The following is a 21252-nucleotide window of genomic DNA, read 5'->3' as shown; positions in this document are numbered from 1 at the left end:
AATGGTTACTTTGAAGTCACGGTGCAAAATGCTATTAATTTAACCTTTTACTCATAAGAAACAAAAAAGTGGTTTCCATTCAACCTTGTTTTATTAAAGTTATGTAAAGTATTTGTCATTCATATTTTCTTTCAAATAATATTCAGTACACAGACACAAATAACAATCTTTATAAGTAACAAAAAATTTTTTTGCTGTAAATAAAAACACAGATCCGACAATAATGCTATGAAAAGTGATTAAAATGATACCTGCAATATTACTGATTTCAGTAGTGAGGTAGCTGCAATGTATGGCTAGCAAGTAAAAATGTTGACACCAAGAGCTAGTTTATATTAATTCAGCAAGCGGTGCAATACTAAAATCTCTTTGCATGGAAAAAAATATTATTCCGGCTGGCATTCAAGACAGTGCGTTAGTGGCTGCCTCTGGGAAATTGTATCATTCTTAGCTATCGTATGTGAGCTGTATGCACAAGGCAACGGATATGCAATCCAATTCAAAGCCAATCATCATCATGAAATTTCAATCAAGATGGCGAGCTAGTTAAGACTAGATATATCGATAAGACTAGATAATCTAAGAGATCATTGAATTCATTATATTCATTTATCACAATGGATAAAGGAAATACAAATTTTCCTTCGGAATACAAAAATAAATCTAGTGGAACTGAATTTCGATCATCCAATCCTTCGTGTTCCAATAATCACTGGCAAGGAAGGCCAGGAGATATGAAGAGGACGCAAGGTAAGAAAAGGGAACGGAGCCCTGAGAAAGAATGTAAGAAAGATAATCCTCACTCTAGAAATCTGACAAATATTAAAAAAGAAGAAAACTCCAATGAAGAAGAGCAGGTAAATTCAAATTCTAGTATTCAGCAGCAGTTTCAGCCATCTCATCTTACGATCTCCTCTCAACCATCGCTTCAATCTAACACGCAGCAACCAACAATTCCTACTATGGCTCAATCTTTTTCTGCTTACAGTTATGGTGTTCCAGAACAATATAACGTTGACCCGAATCAACGATCTTATTCTATGATGACTCCTTTTAACATGTATGCTGCAATGAATCCTCAGTGGCCTGGTAACCAAATGGATGGCATGGGAATGCCTCCGAATACAATGCAAGCTTCTACTACACTTCCTGTTAGCTCAGGCATGGATATGATGCCTAGTACAAGTGCTGGTATTAATCCTTATGCAGCCTATATGCCCATGACAGGTGATATGTATGGTATGATGGGAAACTATTTACCATATCCTATGTATCCCCCAGACAACTCTATGATGATTCCTCCAGTAAAGGAAACTATCACTTTATCCTCTTGTGTTCTTTATCCTCCTCATCCAGGGCAACATATTAAGACAAGAGAAAGACACCCAGGTTGTAAAACTGTGTTTGTTGGAGGCTTACCGGAAAAAATTTCCGAAGAAATAGTCCGTGAGATCTTTAGTAGATGTGGTGAAATAAGTACTGTTCGAATGAGTAAAAAGAATTTTTGCCATGTGCGGTTTATTGCAGAAGCTTATGTAGATGAGGCAATGATGTTATCTGGCTATAGATTAAAAATTGAAAATAAAGACGAAAGCGCTTATTCTGGAAGGCTTCATGTTGATTTTGCTAAAGCAAGAGATGATGAGTATGAATGGGAATGTTTGCAACGAGCATTACAAAGAGAAGCTCGTCATAGAGAAAGAATGGAGCAAGAAGCTTCGAGACCTCCAACGCCACCACCGGTTGTTCATTATTCTGAGCATGAAGCAAATCTGTTAACTGATAAACTTAAGAGCAAAGAACATTTCAAATCTGCTACTCATGTTTTGATTACTTGGTTAGAAAGAGGAGAATGTAACAGGAAAACTTGTGGAAGTTTTTATTCCATGATTCAGTGTACAAATAGTCATGTGAAGACATTGTTAAATGAGAAAGTTAAGTTAGAAGAAAAAATGTCCGATGCCAAGGGGCAGATGCAGCAGAAAATGACATCTATTTCTTTATGTTTCAATGAGATATACAAGGTTTTTGAGACAATTCAAAGCTTACCATCTTTAATGGATAGTTTCACAAAAGCGCAAAGAAAAGAAATTGAGATTATGAGGGAAAAAACATTGGATATCATCAAAACCCATTCCAGAGAATTAGTTGAAGAACGTGTTGAAGATGAAATGGAACTAAGTGAAGGAGAGGAAGAAGAGCAAAAATCAGCAGATATCTCTGAAAATACCAAAGGCGTATCGAAAGATGAAGTTCGGAAACTTCGTGAAGAAGTAGAGGAGTTAAGGAATCGCTATCAAAATGCTGTTGAAAAAAATGCTACATTGAAAATAAAGATGGAATCAACTTGTAATACATATGCTCAAATTCTGCAAGAAAAGAAAGAAGAAGCTATAGCAAAACAAGCAGAGTTATCTGAATTAGAAAAATTTAAAGAAGAATTTGTAGCTACTCAAGGTCTTAACACCGCTTCTAGCCAATCACATGATGTTAGATCCAGTTCTGTAGATGAAAGCGGTAATAATATGAGCACTATTACTCAACATGAGATGTGTTTAATTGCTTTGATTGCGACGTTCTTGAATGTCCATCCCTTTGGAGCTAGTATTGATTACATATGCTCATATTTAATCAAGATTGATTCAAATGTAAATGCAGGAGATATAGAAAGCTTATTGGAAAGGTTTCCAAATTTATTCAAAAAACACACTTCTGGAATTGGAGCTACTTTGGTGAAAAATTGGAAATTTTTAGGCTTCTCTTCAATGTCTAATTAAGTTTTTTTTTTTTCATTTAATGTTCATCTTTTTTTTCACCTACCTTTTATTTCCTTTAGTTTTCATTTCTTACCCTATCATTTAGCTATTACACTTGTGTAATATATCACTTATAACTTAATATATTTATATATAATAAGCATCTTCAGAGCCCGATAATTATATTCCCTATTATCCAAACTAACTTCTAAATGATTCTGCTGAATTCTACTTTTTTTTTTACATCCAAACAAAGAGCCATATATTAAATATATTTCAGGATTAAAATCTGACAATAATTTAACTTTGATGAAATCTTAATATTTCTAATAAAAATTTATTGTATATTATGATCTTAATAGCTACTTTTTTTTATTTATTTATCTTTGCATTTAGTTCTTAAAATTCTTATTTCTTGATAATTTGTTAATGTATCCTTGACATTATTACTTATGGATAATTCATAATGTTTGCTTAAAATCATATTTCACTTTCCTTTAATGGCAGATATTTAGAAATTTTTTTTCTACTATAATAGTAAATAGAATAGTTAAGGTTTTAATTTCAGTGATCGTACTTTGTAAATCATATGTAATAATCGTGTGATATTAACTTATCAATTATTATGCGTTTATTTGATAAAATTGTTAACATATAAAGACTTCATGTAAGTTGGCTATAAAATCTAAAGACGAAAAAATTAGCAAATTTTTTTTGCATGTTTTTTCATTTTGTAATGTCTTCTAAAATAAAGCTACTTTTACTTACAATCATTTATCGATATTAGCCTATGACAGTTATGCATAATAGGGAGTAATATTTAATTTAATCAAATTTTCTATATCGTGTAATGTAGGGGTGCACAACCTGCGGCCCGCGGGCCAAATGCGGCCCGCCAACCCTCAATGTGCGGCCCGCTACCGCAATCTAAACAAAATGAAGAAAAAAAATTAAATTTTTTTTTAAATAAAAAAAAAATTCGGAAATTTGAAATTTACGCATTTAAGTTTTTGACGCACCCAATTTCACTGAATGTACTTTTCGATCGCTTTTTTTCGATGGTTACCTCTACAGATTTAGGCATAGTTTTGAAAATACCATTATTTTGAACACATCATTATTACGATATACGAGTTTCTAATTTTAGTTATTACTTTTGACTCTCTTTGAGTGCTCCGATTTTATCGTAAATTCAATGACTTTCCGGTAGTTATTGCTGCCCATTTTCACGTATTTTCTGAAATCGCGATTTTTAAAGAGTTATGAAACGCTTTATTTGTGCAAACTTCATGAAAAATCTAATCTTTTTCGGCAGTTGTTGCTACGCATTTCCGCATGGTTTTTAAAATTTTGATATTTTGGCACGATATTATTACGAATCGCGATTAAATAATCGCTCATTTAGATAACCATTTTTTGACGTGGTTTATTTGTGCCAATTTTATTGCAAATCAAATTATTTTTCAATCGTTATTTTGGCAATTATTGTTACACATCTCTACAAGGTTTTGAAAGTCCGATATTTTTTATATGCTATTTTGATACTTTAATTTCGCATTTAAATACATAAAATTTTGACGCGTTTTATTGACACCAATTTCACCGCAAATATAAAGGTATTTTGATAATTTCCTTTGTAGTTATTACTACGCTTTTTACCCGTGATTTAAAAAAAATTTATATTTTTCATATAATTTGACAGCACGCGAGTTTTGAATCGCGCATTAAAATAATTACTTTTTATGTGCTGTATTTGTGTCGATTTTTACATAAATATAAAAGGTTTTTCGAACGTCTTTTTACTTGTAATTTAGAATATCCTGATATTTTAGCACAATATTACAACTCTTAAAATTCGATACTGTTTTAATTTTTTTTTGGAACTTAAAAAGTAATTACGTATTTTAGCAAAATCGATACCTTCCTAAAAAGAATAAAAATGAAAAATAAAAACAAGTTGTGTACATTTATATTAAACGCGTTCCCCTTTGCTAAAAAATAATTCAAAACACGTGTATATTTCTTTAGTCCCATGAACAAGTGCAAGTTAACATCACACACTCAACCTATTCTTTTTGTTGTTACATGATTTAAAAATCACATGTCGAGATTCGTATTTATACGTTTTAAAAATCATACGTTTTAATTCTTCGCGTAATTTAAAATTCACACATCGTAATTCGTATTTACGCGATCTTAAAATTGCGCAGCGCATTTCGTATTAAAAATAACGAGATTTAAAAATCATCCATCGCGATTCATATTCACGCGATTTAAAAACCATATATCGCGATTCATATTCACACATTTTAAAAATCATGCGCTGTGAGTAGTCTTTTCGCAATTTAAAATTGTACATCTCAATTCGTATTCACGCAATTTGAAAATCACACATTGCGTTTTATATTTGCGCAATTTAAAAAGCACACATAACAATTAGTATTTGGGCAATTATAAAATAACACATCACTATTTGTATTCACGTGATTTAAAAATATGGAAATGAAGAACACCATCTAGGAAGAATTCCAAAAGTGATTAAGTTTTTTGCCCTAATTTAATACTACCCACAACAACAGCTTCTGTCATAAGACTGTTTTCCAGAATAAATTTGGCCTATTCAAAATTACAGAGCAGTCTTTTAACAAATTCATTTAATGGCTCGAAAAAGCATGATCAAGTGAATCACATGATCAAGTGAATAAAATTATCCCAATATTTAAAATTTTTTCAAATTACACGATAACCATTAAGAAAATTTTTTAACCATTTTCTTATGCTATACTTCCACCATTTCATATCATTCATGATTGTACGTTGGGAAATGATTTGTATGTCATTAAATTTTAACAGTAAAAAATATAATCAAAATAAGTTTCGTTAAGTAATGTAAATGTTACTAATTGTTTATGCATATGTGTATTAATTGTAAATAGAAAGTGTCATGTTAAAAAAATACTCGCCATAAAAATTTTAAACAAGTATCTTAATAGTTTTTTATTATTAAGGAAAATAGTTTATTCAAGATTAATGCTTTCTTTCTGTCTTCCCTCTCTCTGCCCCTGCTTCCTATCATTAATTTAAAATAAATGTTTTAAAGTTTAAGTATATTCCCCTTCTAAATGCTAAATCTTATTTTCCGCAGATGGGGTTTTGTTTCAATTTTTATCATTTTTAACCCTATAAACTTTCTTTAAATCAAAGTATTTAACTTGTATTTATTTTAATAACTAGAAAATTTTTTTAAAATTTATTTCTATGAACAAATTTTTTTAAGTTAAAATTTATGTTAAAATGGACTTATGTATTATGTAATATGACTTTTAAAAAACATGTATTTTCCCATAGTTTTTTAATTATTTCAATTTATCTAAATTTTCTTCTGATTAACTGATTCTGTTTTTTCTTAGAAGGCTCAGTTTTTTCTTAGTTTAGAAGTTTTTAACGTTAAACATTTAAAAGTATTTAATTTTATGCTAAGATATTACAAGGTTAACTTAGAAAAGGAATTTAGTGGTTAGAACAATGTTTTTATAACAATTACTACCTAATATTGCTATGAATATGTTTGTCTAAATACTTTGGGTGTTCCCTTTGGCATGCGGCCCTTCGTTAGTCAATCTGCTGCGCATGTGGCCCTTCACTCAAAAAGGTTGTGCACCCCTAGTGTAATGGCAAAAATAGAGAATCGGGAGTATCATTTTCTGTCGTTATTTATCTTTAGTTTTTTAATCGTTTCTTGGAGAAAAAATTTATACTTTCATTTTTGAGTCGTTATGCCCCAATTTTTTTAAATCTCAATGTACTGTTTTGTCATTATTATTTTATCAATTTATTTTTATTTATGTTTATTTTGTGATTTCATCCTTTTTTAGAAAAAAGGTATATTAGTTCATAGAATATTTAGTTTCACAACTTTAATTTTTTATATATTCATGGAGTTCATGAAAATTTAAAGTAAGAATTTGATGAAATCTTAGGAGCTCTCAATTTTCAAACTCAGGAACAAGTAAATATTTTATAAAATCATTTTTTGAATTAATGCATAAATTTTGAATTAAGTTTTAATATGGTTGAAAAAGTAAATATATATTTTCTTTTCTAAAAGAAAAGAATAAATACATTTACAGAATACAGTTAAAATTTCTGAATCTTATTTATTCTTTCTTTTTTTTTCATTATCTGGATCTCTGACCTTTGGACTTTGTTAGGTAATTTTTCTCTTTTTTTTTTATTACCTAACAAATATCTCTAAAAAAAAGTGCACATTCTGATTTGAACATACTACGAATCTAAATAGTGACTCCTGAACAGAATCTATCACAGAGTGAGTGACTTCAGATTCGTGAAAAATGAAAACAATTTCAGCATTTACTGTTATTAGGTAAAATACACACCGGAATTTCAGCATTTACTGTTTCTAGAAAACTCTTACCAAAATTTTAGCATCCACTAGGTAATTCAATTTCTTTTTAAATCTGAATCTTCTTAGTATGATATGAAGAGTACTGGTAACTTTTTGTCCTTCGACAGCTAACATTCCGTAAGTTATTTTTTAAGTTTAAAGCTTTTTTTGATAACAAGGACAGAAAATAGTGAGCATTTTGATTTACTACTGTGCTATTAAGTATGAAGCGAAAAAAGACTTACCTGTCTTAAAAGTAATGTAAGTTACCTGTCTGTAAAGTAATGTAACTTACGTCTCTGTAAGTTATTTTTTAAATTTAAAGCTTTTCTTCACAACAAGGACAGAAAACAGTGAGCATTTTGATTTACTAAGGTGCTTTTAAATGTAAAAGGACAAGACTTACCTGTCATGTAAAGTAATCATTAAGCCTTAGTTAAATTGTTTCTTCTTGTGCCAAACTGAGTCTACATTGATGTCAGTAAACTTCTACATGTTTCCTCCTGTTTGAACTGTTTCCTGCTTGTTATAGGTAAGGATGTTTCTTATACCTCTAATTTGTGTTTTATATATAAAGTACTGTTTTCATGACTTTTTCAGTTTTTAATATAAGGACTGGTAAGTATTAAAGCTATTTAGATTACTTTATACCATTGATCACAAGTGCCAATTCATGGTGTTTAAAATTTATATTGAATAGGCAACATACATTTTTGATATTTATTTCAAATCAGGGTTGGGTTTTTGACATGACAGTGGTAAAAAACGTGTTTTTACCGGTAAAAACCGTCAAAAACCTACTGTTTTCTTTAATTTATGGCATATAGCGGACAATATATTATTTTCACCTAATTGCCTTTATAAATGAATGTTTTAAATGATTGCTATTGATTTTGCAACTATATACAAGTATTCTTATAGAAGGATATACATTCATACAGAAATATTGTGACATACTTATTGAAAATAGTGATACTTAACTTTTATCATTATAACTTGATTTGCAACGGATTCTAAATTTTGCACTTCTTAATTGTTAGAAATAAACAAACAAAAAAACTTGGAACTATTAATAAATTCAAAAATTAAAAAGAATTTAAGATTTGGCATTTCTTAAATATTCTAATAATTCTTAAATATTCTAAGCTAAACAAAACTTTAAAAACTTGTAACTACTAACAAACTCTAAGTCAGGAATGACTTGACATTCTTTAGTAATGTAATATTCCAAACAAAATGATGCTTGGAAATGTTGAAAATTTTGTTTAGTATCCTAATATTTTACTTCAAATTGTATGATTTGATATAATCATGTTGGAAAAATGCAAAAATCTGTTCTTAAATATCTTGTAACAATTTTTTTTCTAATTTTATTGCCCAAAAATGAATTAATTTTAAATCATAAGCAGTTAAACTCAAATTAAAATACAGTTTTATCAAAACTATGGGTTTTTGACAGTTTCTGACGTTTTTGACATTACGGTAAAAACCATGGTAAAAACCGGTAAAGACCATCATGTGTCAAAAACTTGCCAACCCTGTTTCAAATCAAAGTTAACTGTCGGAAAAATTAGCTTTTAATATTAGACTTTGTGACTATGGCTAAATATTTTTAATTGAATATATGATTTGAATTGAAATAAATGAATTAATAGTTTTATTATCATTTTCTCTTGCATTTCCTTTCAATTTTTTCCATAATTTGGTCAAAAATTAGATAATCTACACTGTTAGTGAGCCAATCTTTGTAATGAACTTTTTTTTCAACAGCTGCTACATCTGTTTTTATCAGAACCGAGAAAAAATAGTAAAAACCTAGCAAATACTATTAACTCATGATTATTTATTGGAAGATGGTGATTTATTATTTATGACTGATTCAAATATATTTCTATATCACTAAATATGAGGCATTATGAGATAATTAGTCACTTCACTAGTGCCTTGATAAAATTTTCTTTTTACTTTTACATAATTCAACAAAAGAATAATTTGAAAAATGTTTATATTATTTGGAATAACTTAATTAGCATTTATATTGAAAAGACGTTTATATATTGCCAAACAACTAAACGGGTCTGAATTTCTGAAAGGTAAAACAGAATTTTATTTTAGATTTAATTTTATAATCATTATACAAAAATAAATGTCAAACTGAATTTGTTTTATTAGTTATTTTTTTCTTTTAAAATTATACTTTAGTTTTCTATATTTAAGAGAAAATTATCTTAAATAACTATTTTCATAAAATTGTGTATTCTATACAGAATTAGGACCTAAAAATAATTGAAGTTTTTTTTTTTTTTTTTTTCAAAATTCTTTTTTGTCTTTTACAACATTCCAAATTTTTTTTCTTAAAATTCCAAAGACAAGATTGTGACAAGAATCTCTCGATAGACTCCTGATATGGTAAAAACATTTAATGAAAATAATGTCTTTTTTTTTATATATTTCAATAATTAAGATACAATAATTACTTATATGATCTATTCAGTCAAAACGAGATGGGGGTACGCAAAAGTCTTTCATTATGGCAACAGCCTTGACTGGTTCTACATTAGGGTGTTGTTAGTCATAGAATTAGGAGGTATGTTCAATTTTGTTTTAATTTTAAAACCAATTAAAAAGTTTTTAAGAGCTATATGGAACACAAAATTGCATTCAATATACTTTATAAAGTAAGCATTGTAGATATTGTAAAATGTATTTTGTAAAAATCAAAAGAGAGGAGTTTTGTGGAAGGCCAAAATATTGTCATAAAAACTGAGGTTGGGTATTCATATTCAAGTAATGCTATCACGAATATTATATGAAAATTAAATTTTTTTTTGAGAAATTTTTTTCCAAAGTTTTCAAGTTCTATAAAAAGAAGTTCATAATTTTTATGAACATTATTGACGATCTTTTTACCGAAGGTTTCTGTATTTAAGTTTTTCACGTCCGCTTCAAGATTATGATTTTGTTAAAATAATTTTGATTTTCAAAATTTTAAGTTTTTGTTACAAATTAACTATAAGAAGCCAGCTATTGAGCTTTTTGCGAATTAAGTCAGGAAGGTGCGTCTTTCGTTTTACAAAAGAGCACCACAGGGTTGAAAGTATATCTTAGCTCTGAATCTGTTAGATAGATGGCGTGAGGGGACTTCAATTTAGAAACTAAATTGTTTCATTGACAGCAACTGACCTTAGGACTTTTGATTCCACAGATTTTACTAGCATGTATATTGCATGGACTCTTAACGGAGTCAACGATTAAATCTCAGCCTCTCTGCGATGGAGTTTGGTTCTCTGACCACTGGGCTACTATGCTTGAATTATTTGGACTAAAGATTAAAAAAATTGGTAAATCTGAATGTCTATTAATGATATATTATACTACCTCAAAAAAATCCTCCCAATTTTTTAAAGTTAAAAGTACTTAATATTTATCAAATAGAAATTACGACAATATCGAAAACCAAACTTTAAGTGCCGAAAAACTCTGACTTATTTCTGTTGTAGCTGCAATATGTAGCTGTAAAATAAAAAACAAATAAATAATGAAAAGCATTACTAATGATAAAATGCTCTGTGATAGGGAGTAAAATGGATAATAAATAGGAGCTATCTATGCTTGTTTACAATTCAGAGTAAACTTAACAAAGTATATTCTGATGAAATATGCTAAAAAATAAAAATCTAGTTTCTATGGCTTACAATTTTAAATAGTATCAGATTTAAAATTGAAATTTGATGATTTGATTGTTAAAAATAAGTTATGTTCTAAAAAAATATAAGAAAATTTTTTATGTTTGTTAAAAATGGACGTAATGAGAATCTCTGTTTATAAATGTATTAGTACTTATATTTATATATCAGGGCTCCCACGGGTCAGGGGGAACAAGGAGGACCTAGAAATGTGAGGGAATTTTATTTTGCCTTTGAAAACAAGTCAAGAAAAATTGCATTTAAAAAAAAACACAAAAACTGGAAAACTCCTACATCATGCCGGAAAAATATCCAGTCTCAGAATCGTCAGTAACAGTAATCAGTTATTGAAAAAATAAATCTAACATCTATTACAATTATTTGTTATAAGAATTTCACATTTTAGTGAAACTTCCTTTCTTCTATCCTCATTAAAAGATATTTTTATGCTCGCAAAATCTAATATTTGACATTGCAAATCAAAAATGTCTGACCGAAAATTGGATGGTATTGATAAAATATGGTTTAGATTTTCATTGTGATTTTGCTGATTAGAAAAGTTGAGGAATGTTTTCCTAAAATTGAGTGGAAACCTTATATATATATATATATTGTTAATATTATTAGTTAAAAAATTACTTATTCTGATAATTTGATTAAAATTTTGAGACTAATTTTGAATTTTAAAGAGTATTGAACAATATAAATTATCTACTTTGTTGTAACTAATATTAATTCATACGAATTATTTTAATACATTTCTTTAAAATTTAATGTATTGTTGTTAAAGCATTTTTTTTGTATGTTTCAATTAGTGCTATTGCTTTATTTTATTTTAATTTTAAAAATTTGTCCAAATCTATTAATGTATCTATTTTTCTTTTTTTTTTCTATTTTAATGTATGAATTGTCAATTTGAAATATTAATGACTTGTTTGACCACAGACTTGTGTATCATCTGTTTCAACATTCCAGTGAATTCCAGTTGAAATTAGGCTTTTCAAGAACAGAAGTATGTGATTTTTGTTTATGTTTTAATTTCAAATTGCCGATTTTTTTTCTTCCTATTACTTTTTTATAATTTTTCTTTATATTATCTGAATTTTAGTATGATTAGATTACTCTTTCATAATGAGGCATCAGTCATTATGCACCAATATAGTAGACCTTACCCTAACTACCTTAAATAATTTTCTGTCTAATGATCCTTTAAATAATTTAATGATCCTTTGCTTAGATAAAAATTATAAAAACCAATGAATTAATTTTATATTATGCAAATTTTTATGAGCCCTAATAGGGCAATATTGGAGCAACTTACTAATGATAAATGATATAAAAAATTATATAATGAGCCCTTTATAATTTTCTAAAAACTGTGGGGTGAAGGCAAAACAAAAAGTGGAAATGCAAGTTTGCTACTATTAAGACCATATTTCCCAGATAGCAGGTGCCCCTCTTTTTTTTTTAAATCAAAAACCTAACCTTTTTTTTTTCTTTTTTTAAAAAAATATTTTTATGAACTTTTTTTCTTTTTCTGATTGCATAATGTAAATTATCTTAAATTAATTAGTTTCTGAAACTCAAGATTTGGCCTTCATGTGCGAAATTCTGATCATTAGATCAAAAAAAATTTAAAGTATTTGTTTATTCAGCAAGAAAAAACAAAAACATTTGATGTAATCAAGTTAATACGCTGTCTTTCTTTTTTTTAAATCAATATTTTGAAATCAAAATCAATAATTAAACAAATTTTTGAACGAAATTTAGTTTTAAGTATAAGGCTGTGCATATTCTGCTGGCTTTTTATTAAAAAAATACCTTGAAGCTATTTAGTTTTGGTAAAATATACTAATTATCCTTCTAAAAATTTGCTTTATTTAAAAACATTAAATATTTTCATCTTTTTTAATCTACTTAATGAGAAAATATCAGTAATTTCTATAGGTTGTTAAATTAACTAAACTTATAAATTAAATTATGTATTTTTCTCTGTTATTATATTACCCTCAGATTGCAGATAAACTTCATTTTTCTCATAATGAGAAAAAAAGATTTTTTTATTTTTTTTTATTGTTATATAATCTAAAAAATTTATTGACTTATGCATATGTTTAATTACAATTTATCCTTCAATTTTATAGACTCAGTTTTCTATGTTATTTGTGCATTTTAGGTACATTTTTAAATCAATATTTCTAAATTTAATTTTGTTTTATGATACAAAATTAATGGTGTTAAGATTGATATCACTTTTTCCATTTCTCATAAGAACGCTGACAAATAATTAAATTAATTTAATTTTGTCTGTTTTACAATTTTTCATTTAACAATTGTTTTAATCATGCTACACACCAAAAGAAGGCAGAAAGCAAAAGAGATCTGAAAAGCCAATTGCTACATATTTGTAGTAATGTGTGTGTGCTAATGCAAAAATATGAGAAACATAAGCATAGATGCCAACTCTACTGGATTTACCAGTAAACTACTGGATTTTGCCAGTCTCTTCTGGTTAAATAATTCTCCTAGATTTTGTACATTTTAGGAAACTTCCTAAAATTGAGCAAGTTTTCTTGGAAAAAAAATCTAACTATTTTGACACTTATCGTTTGCTCGAAGATTTAAATAAGTATTACTGTACAAAATGAAGCAAGTGTCATTTTTAGTAATTAGTTTAAGGCTTTTTTTTTTGTTCTAAAATTTTCATTTTATTTTAATTCAGAGCTCCTTTTTTGAATTAATTAGAAATTCTTTTAGCTATCAATAATGAATTACTTGTCTGTTAAAATTTAAAATTATGAGTTAACATAATAAAAAATATTTCAAAATCAGGTTAATTAATGTTGATTATAAATGGAAAGTTATGCAGACCATTCATAGCTATTAGTGTAATAAAGTTTTTGTAATTTGTTGGCAATAATAATCCCTCAAATTCCTCATGTGTAAAATATTTAGTATATTGTGCAACAGGTATGAAATTAATATTATATTGTAAAATCTACTGGACTTTTTTCTATTCAAGATGGTAGCCATGCATATAGCTATAATGCTTCCATATGTTTCTTACTTTTTTAATTGTGGTTTTTATTGTTTTAATCAGGCTGCTACACATTACCAGTGGAAGTGTAAGACAAAAGACAATTTTCTGAATCATTGCATTAACGTATAATGAGAAACATATGGCTATAATGCTTATACGTGTATCTCGCTTTTTTAATCAGGTTTTCAACAATTGTTTTAATTAGGCTGCACACTGTGAGAGAAAGCGGAAAGCAAAAGGCGTGCGAAAGGCAAATTTCTACACATGTGTACTAATGTGAAAATATGAAAAATATTCAGCTATAATGCTTATATATGTCTCTCGCTTCCCAGTTGCTCTTACAATGCTAGGCTCATTTTAGGGTGTATTTCTTTTATGTAAACATTTAATTACATTTTTGAAAAAGTCTTATAGTCTCCAGAAGTGTCTGTATAAGGCTTTAGACAGGATACTATTTGCTGCCGTATTTGGAAGCAAACATTTTTACTGTAATTGTATTTCAGATGAGTTTTTCCTTCTGTATTGTAGCTTTGGTATTGTATTTGTTTTAATGTGGAAAATATGCTAAATAGCTATTATTTTAAATAGTAGCTCTAAAACCGTTTAAGAGAATATGGTAAGTGTTCAAAGAGCATTTTGTCAAAGAACAGTAAGTGTAAAGTTTCAAAGAACATTTCAACAAAATATATGTAAGTTATTTTAAGAGTTTCTTATAAAGTATGTAATAGTATAGGGTTTAAAAAAGGAATTTTAGAATCATTCCATAGTATTCATGTATCTAGTTAAGAAATAAAAATCTTTATGCTCAGCTGAAATAAATCTTAAACTAATTATTTTAAAGTAATGAAGTTAAAAATTTTCAAAAATAGAATCTAAAGTCAGTTAGACGTTAATAAATTAGATTTATGAATACACGTGCATGCTAATTAATTCTGAAGTTATTAATTCCATTGAAGGTAAGCTTTTGATTTTGAAAGAGATTTTGATGATAATTTTTAACATCTGCACATAGCAACTTTGACATTAAAAATTTAATTGCAGCTATAATTGTTTTGACTATTATAGCCTAAGTTTAATTACTAATTAAGTTCATATAATTGTCTTTGGTGATTCTGCTGGACTTTCAAAGGTACTGGTCTTTAGGATCTAGGACTTATATATTTCTGGGCCCCTTTTTACTAAAAACTGGTTTAAAAAACAGATTTAAAATATCATTTCTTGACCTTTTTATCTATCTATTAATATTTACATAAATTTTTCTATCTATTGATAAACAAAATAAAGTATTTCTAAGGAAAAATAGTTGTACTTGAACAATCTAAGGATTTTAATTAGGGTAGATCAAATACTTGCATCAAAGAAAAACAATGATGTAATTAGATAGTACTCAAAATTATTCTAATTGTTTTTCAGCTATTAATTAAGAGGAATTTCTATTTAAAATTTGGCTTCGAGGAAAGTATTTTTTCATGCTGAATAATTGCGCCTCTGTTTGAGTTTTGTCCTATTTGACGCATCATGGTGTAAAAGCAGAATCACTGAGTAAAAAAAATAAGATTTACATTAGGGGTGCACAACCTTTTTGAGTGAAGGGCCACTTGCACAGCAGGTTGGCTGACGAAGGGCCGCACATGTATTTAGACATGTTAATGACAAATGTAATAATGTTTATTTAAACATTATCGTTCCATTTTTTTTATTAATAAACTTAGTAATATCAATAACTTAGTAGTGTTCCATTATTAGAATTCATTCAAAAATAAAAGAACTTATACTTTTTTTTCTTTTTTTTTTACAAAAAAAAATTGCTATTTCTATCATATGAACAATAGATTTATCAAAATAAATAAACATTGAAGAAAAGAAATATTTGTTTTTTATCATATCATGCAATATGAAAACTCATTTTAGAATTAAATTCTAATAAATTAAAAAAAAAACTGCAATGCCCACAGAATGAAAGTAGGAAAAAGTTTAGTCGTAATTAAGTAATATAAATTCAAATGAAATATTTTAATTGAAGAAAATTTATACGTTTTAAACAAAAGCCTAAAATAAAAACAAAACTGTGATAGTTCAAAATAAAATCCAATGCTTATTTTGTAATGTACTTAATAATTTTATTTTATTAATTATTAGATTTTTTATATCGTAAACATTTTCCTTTTTTTTATCGAAAAACATCACTTAAGCAACAAAAAATTGAGATCTAAACTACTAACAGTGAGCAGTTTAAAAATTCACGTTTTCCGCCATTTTATGAATTTCTCAAGTTGCAATAACATTGCATTTAAATTAGGGAGGGATGTAACGAGTATTTGGCCCTTCTGTGAAAAATTCAGTTGGTTGAATGATCAGTCAAATATTTGGCAAAATATTTTTTAGAAATGCATTTTTCTAAGTTTTTTTTATTTTTGAATTTTTATAGATATTACTTTTTTTTTTTAAATTATAATCAGACAAGTCAATTTTGTCATTTTTTCGATACTTTGAGAATTGAGAAGGATCCATTTTTTGCAGTTTTTATTATAACCCAGCATTTTAACAGAACGTCTCATACTATTAATTTATTATCACTCTTTCCCTGTACTGTAATATAAATAACCAGTAACATAGAAAAGTGTGATTTTCAGCATTAAAGTTTTGTTTCAGGAACTAAGAAAAATTTGTTTTTTCTGTTTTTCTTTTTTTAGGCATTTTTATTATGACTCAGCATTTTTTTAAAAATAAAGTTACAAATAAAAAAAAATTTTATAGCAATTTTTTTTCTTCTAAAATTATGGCAATGAGAAAAATTTAAATTGAGATTTTCGGCATAAGATTTTCACTTAAAAAATTAAGAACATTTTTTCTATCTTTTTATTTTCTTTAAAAAAAAAAAAAACTTTTTTTAGACGTTTTCATTATAACGCAGTAATTTTTAATAGCATTTCTGTTGACTTAATTCTTTTTTCTTGGCTTTTTCTGGTAATTGAAAAATTGAGATGTTCAGCTTTAAAAAAAATTTTCAAAAATTAAGATTGATTTTTATGTTCTCTGTTTTGCTTTTCGAAATTTTCAAAAACGTTCTTGATTGGCCTTATTTTTTAGAGTTAATTAGCGTTTTTCCAGGAAATATTATTCTGACCATTGAAATTTTAGTTTCAGTGTTGCTATACTGCTAAAAGATTTTGCTATTTGGCCCCAAGTGAACGGCGTTCAATAGATTTCTCTTCTTCTTTTTGTCGAATATTTGGTTTTTGATCAAATCACAATTCATTACGACATTCGATCAAATCATATTCGTTGCGGAAATAAAAAAGAAGGAAAAATAACTAGGATAAAACTGTACGGTAATACCGTATCAAAAAGTGATTATTTAATTGCGTGATTAACAATCACGTGTCGTAATAACATCATAGTTAAATAACGGGATCGTCAAAATCACGAGGAAAAGTATAGAAATAATTAAGAAAAAATATATTTATGCTGAACTCAGCACAAATAAAGCGCGTCAAATGCATGATTTAAAATTTGCATGTCGTAACAGAATAATTGGAATTTTTTATAATACGTAGGAACGCATAGCAATAACTGCCGAGAAAATTTTTTGAAGAAAAAGAAAGAATTGCAAAAAAAAGATAGAAAATCACTTAGATTTAAGATGAAATCGTCACAAATAAAGTGCCGAAAAAGTGATTATTTATATTTGCGATCTGAAACTCGCGTCGTTATGAAAATTCGGAATTTTCAAAATCACGTAGAAAAGCGGAAATAACTGTTTAAAAAAAAATCATTTATATTTACGATAAATTCGGCTTCAAGAAAGCGCGTTAAACGTACATTTACTAAAGAATCTGTTAAAATTGATTGTGTCAAAACGTGATGACTTTAAAGTGCGATTAAAAATTGCCATTTTTTAAAATTTTTTTTATTGTGTTTAGAAACTCTCGCGGGCCGCACTTCAGTAGTCGAAGGGCCGCATTTGGGCCGCAGGTTGTGCACCCCTAATTTACATGGTATGATTGTATTGATAGCAGTTTTATTTACTACATTATATTACAATAAATTTAGCATTTCCTATTTAAAATATCTCTGCATTCGATAATAGTTTTGGAGACTTGAATATTTAATTTGAAGTGATTAAGTTAATTTTCGAAAAGTTTTTTATGGCTTAGTTATTTAGCCGTTCATACTTCTGTGATGTACATATTCTGTGTACAAAATTGCTGTAGGTTAAATTTTCGAATACCCTTCTTTAGCTCAAGGTTCTCTAGTTAGAGATTTTCATAAGTTTACTTTGTCTTATCGTATCCATGGTAGTTTTCTTGAATGACTTTAGAAGTTGAACTTGTGCTATTTTGTTGGAACATGTTCTAGTTAATCAGAAAGGTAATAAGACATATTCACAAACTCACCTAATCAAGGTAAAATATGTTAAATACTTTTATTCCTCACAAAGGAATAAAGTTATTATTAGTGTTGTACCCATAGTAACTAAATATAACTACCCATAGAATACCCTTGGAGATTTTTAATACTTTGCATAACCAACATACTTGTGCTACCTATCTTGAAAGACTTTAAAACTTTTGCTATCTTGATTGAATATGTTCTAGCTGAACACAAAGGTAATACAGAATGTAGAAAGCTCAAAAGTAATAATACAGTGCAGAATCTCTTATCCGGAAAGCCAGGTAACCGGAATGAAATTCGGAACTGGAAATTAATTTTCTTCCATTAAAAATTTTTTTTCCCCCTGCAAGATTTTGAGCCCATTTTGTTATTTAGAGCATACGGCGTATCATATATATGTTAGTAACATATATATGTTATTAATGTTAATAATAACATTAATAACATATATAAGCCTGTATATAATTTTTATTTCATAATTTCTTTCCTTATTTAAACTTTACTGTATTATTATATATCATTTTTTATTATTTCTAAAACTATTTGAAAAAAAATTTTTAGTTTCGTTTTATAAACATTAAAAAAATGGCATTTTGTAGCGATTCAGAAAACCGGAAAAATCAGTTATCCGGAATCGCGATGGTCCCGATCGTTCCGGATGATCGGTTCTCTACTGTAAATACAGAAACTTGTCTTATTGTGGTGAAATATGTGTTCAGTTTAAGTATGAATGTTGTAAATTGCTGATAAATTTCTATTTAGTAAGTAGAGTTTCTTGTGAGCTCTGTTAAGTCAAGTCCGCATTGATGTTTCAGTATGGTCTGAATATACACAACTAATATAACATTATTTTGTTAATAATCTAGGTCTTTGTGTCAGTGGTGATTAACAAAAAAATGCACAGTTAGTTTAATTTTCTTTCATACAATCAATAACTATTTGATGCTGGAAGTAAATAAATAATGTATGTGATAATTTTTTTTCCTCCAGTTTGTTGCAACTAAAATTTTGTTTATTATTATTATTAAAGCAAAAATGGTTTGCTTTAATGTTTCTGAGTCATTGCTTTGATGCTCTTTATCTCTGTGTCAGTATCAATCATGAATTCTTAAAAAAGGTAGCTATTTGACATTGAAGGAAAAATAATAATGTATGTAATGATTTTAATTATTCTTTTTCCAGTTTGTAGTAACTTAAGCTTTATTTATTATTTATCATTGAAAAAATGGTCTGCTTTAATGTCTCTTTGTTGGTGATGTTTAGAAATAATTAGGTAAAAATTATGCAGTTTAATTTTCTTTCATAAAATCAGCAATCTTTTATAGCCGGCCATCAAATAATAATGTATGTGATAAATTTTTTTAAAAATTCTTTCTCCAAGTTTCTTGATCAATAATGGTATGCTTTGATGCCTTTGCTTTATTTTGGTGATGTTTTGAACAATATGCCGAAAAATTCCGCAGATTTATCTGTTCACTTAAAATTAGTAACTCTTAGGTACTGGAGGTAAAATAAAGTATGTGATGACATTTTTTAAAAAATTTCTTTCTCCAGATTGTAGCACCCTGAGCATTGCTAATTATTTTTTAGACAATAATAGTATTATTAAGTGTATAGTTAGAAATATTTTTCAAATGCCTTATGATTTATTAGCTCATGAGAAAAAAGGTAAATATTTTAGTTTTGTGTTCCAATCTGAAATCAGATTTTTTTTTTTTTTGTGCTGTAAGTTTGGATGTTTTCATTTTAAACTATCAGAATGTCAGTGCTACTGAATCAGACCGCAGATGACTAAATGTGCTTCTTCCAGAGTAAATCGAACAATTCTGAATAGGAAATTTTTTAATTTCCTGATTAATAATAGACTTTCCTCATATAAGTGAGTGATTTTATATTGTATACGCAAATGAAGTTTTCTATGGTTTTGCAACAGTTTCGTTAACAAGTAATGAAATAACCAGGGACTTCGGGACGGGAGGTCACAGAAAATCGGTGTGACCACCCAAAGATTTTTACTATTTTACCAAATTATGATTGGCCATTCGGCATATTTACAAAATTTCATCTCTCTCTTTCTCCTTTTTTTTTTTTTTTTTTTTTTTTTTTTTTTTTCGGAAAACAAATAAAATTGTTAAATATTACACCTTCTTTAAAAAATCTTAAATGAAGATTAAAACAATCTACAAGTATCTCATATCAGGCATCCATTTTAAAATTCTTATATTTTCCTCTGAAAATCACAAGGAGCTCTTATTTTTGAATATAAACGAGTCAGTTTCATTAGCAAGAGAGCTATGACACCAAGTAGTTCATCTTCATAAGTTCCCTTGTCTTTTTTTTATGAATAAGAGAAATTCAAAAAGTGTAACAAAAAAAAAAAAATTCAAAATATGAAAATATAGTTTGGTTATAGTAATACAGACGAATTATGAAAGAAAAACATGTAAATTTTATTACATACTGAGGAAGCTTATTTTAATTCTTAAATACATAAAAATTTCTATGATTCAAAGACTGCAACACAAAGTTTAATGTTTAGCTAGTGGAAGTATTTTTTTATTATCTCTCATATTAAAAGAAAGCTACTGCCGCCATCACTACTACTTCAGAAAATATTTGCTGAATATGCTTTTCAATGTCATAACTTAATAGCTATTACATGACAATATATTTTGCAAGTTTTTTCGAAAAATAAATCTAACACCAAAATTTTGTTGATGGGAATATTTTACATCACAGTTAGGAATTTTTTTTTTTTAGAAACTTACTTTGATGTTTCTAAGTGGTCTCATAAATTTTAAAATATAATTTTTTTTGGATTTTAGAAGAATTAATAGTAGTAAAATTAAAACTTTTATCTTTGTACTCTTATGATATTGAAGATTTAAAAAAAAAAATTAGACCTCTTTTTAAATTTCAAATTAGTTTAATTTAATTAGAGCAATTAATTTTAACTAGAGCAATTAAAAT

The 21252-nt window shown here is 27.6% G+C and overlaps 1 pseudogene; it reads left to right on the top strand.

The window, feature by feature from the left end:
• The first annotated feature begins 496 nt into the window (after positions 1 to 496).
• The window catches only part of LOC107452937 (ecto-NOX disulfide-thiol exchanger 2 pseudogene), a 34486-nt pseudogene continuing 13730 nt past the window's right edge, over positions 497 to 21252 (top strand).

Source organism: Parasteatoda tepidariorum, chromosome 6 (genome assembly GCF_043381705.1).
Source record: "Parasteatoda tepidariorum isolate YZ-2023 chromosome 6, CAS_Ptep_4.0, whole genome shotgun sequence".
NCBI lineage: Eukaryota > Metazoa > Arthropoda > Arachnida > Araneae > Theridiidae > Parasteatoda > Parasteatoda tepidariorum.
Note: the sequence above shows the minus strand (reverse complement) of the source record. Positions and strands in the feature narration are given on the sequence as shown.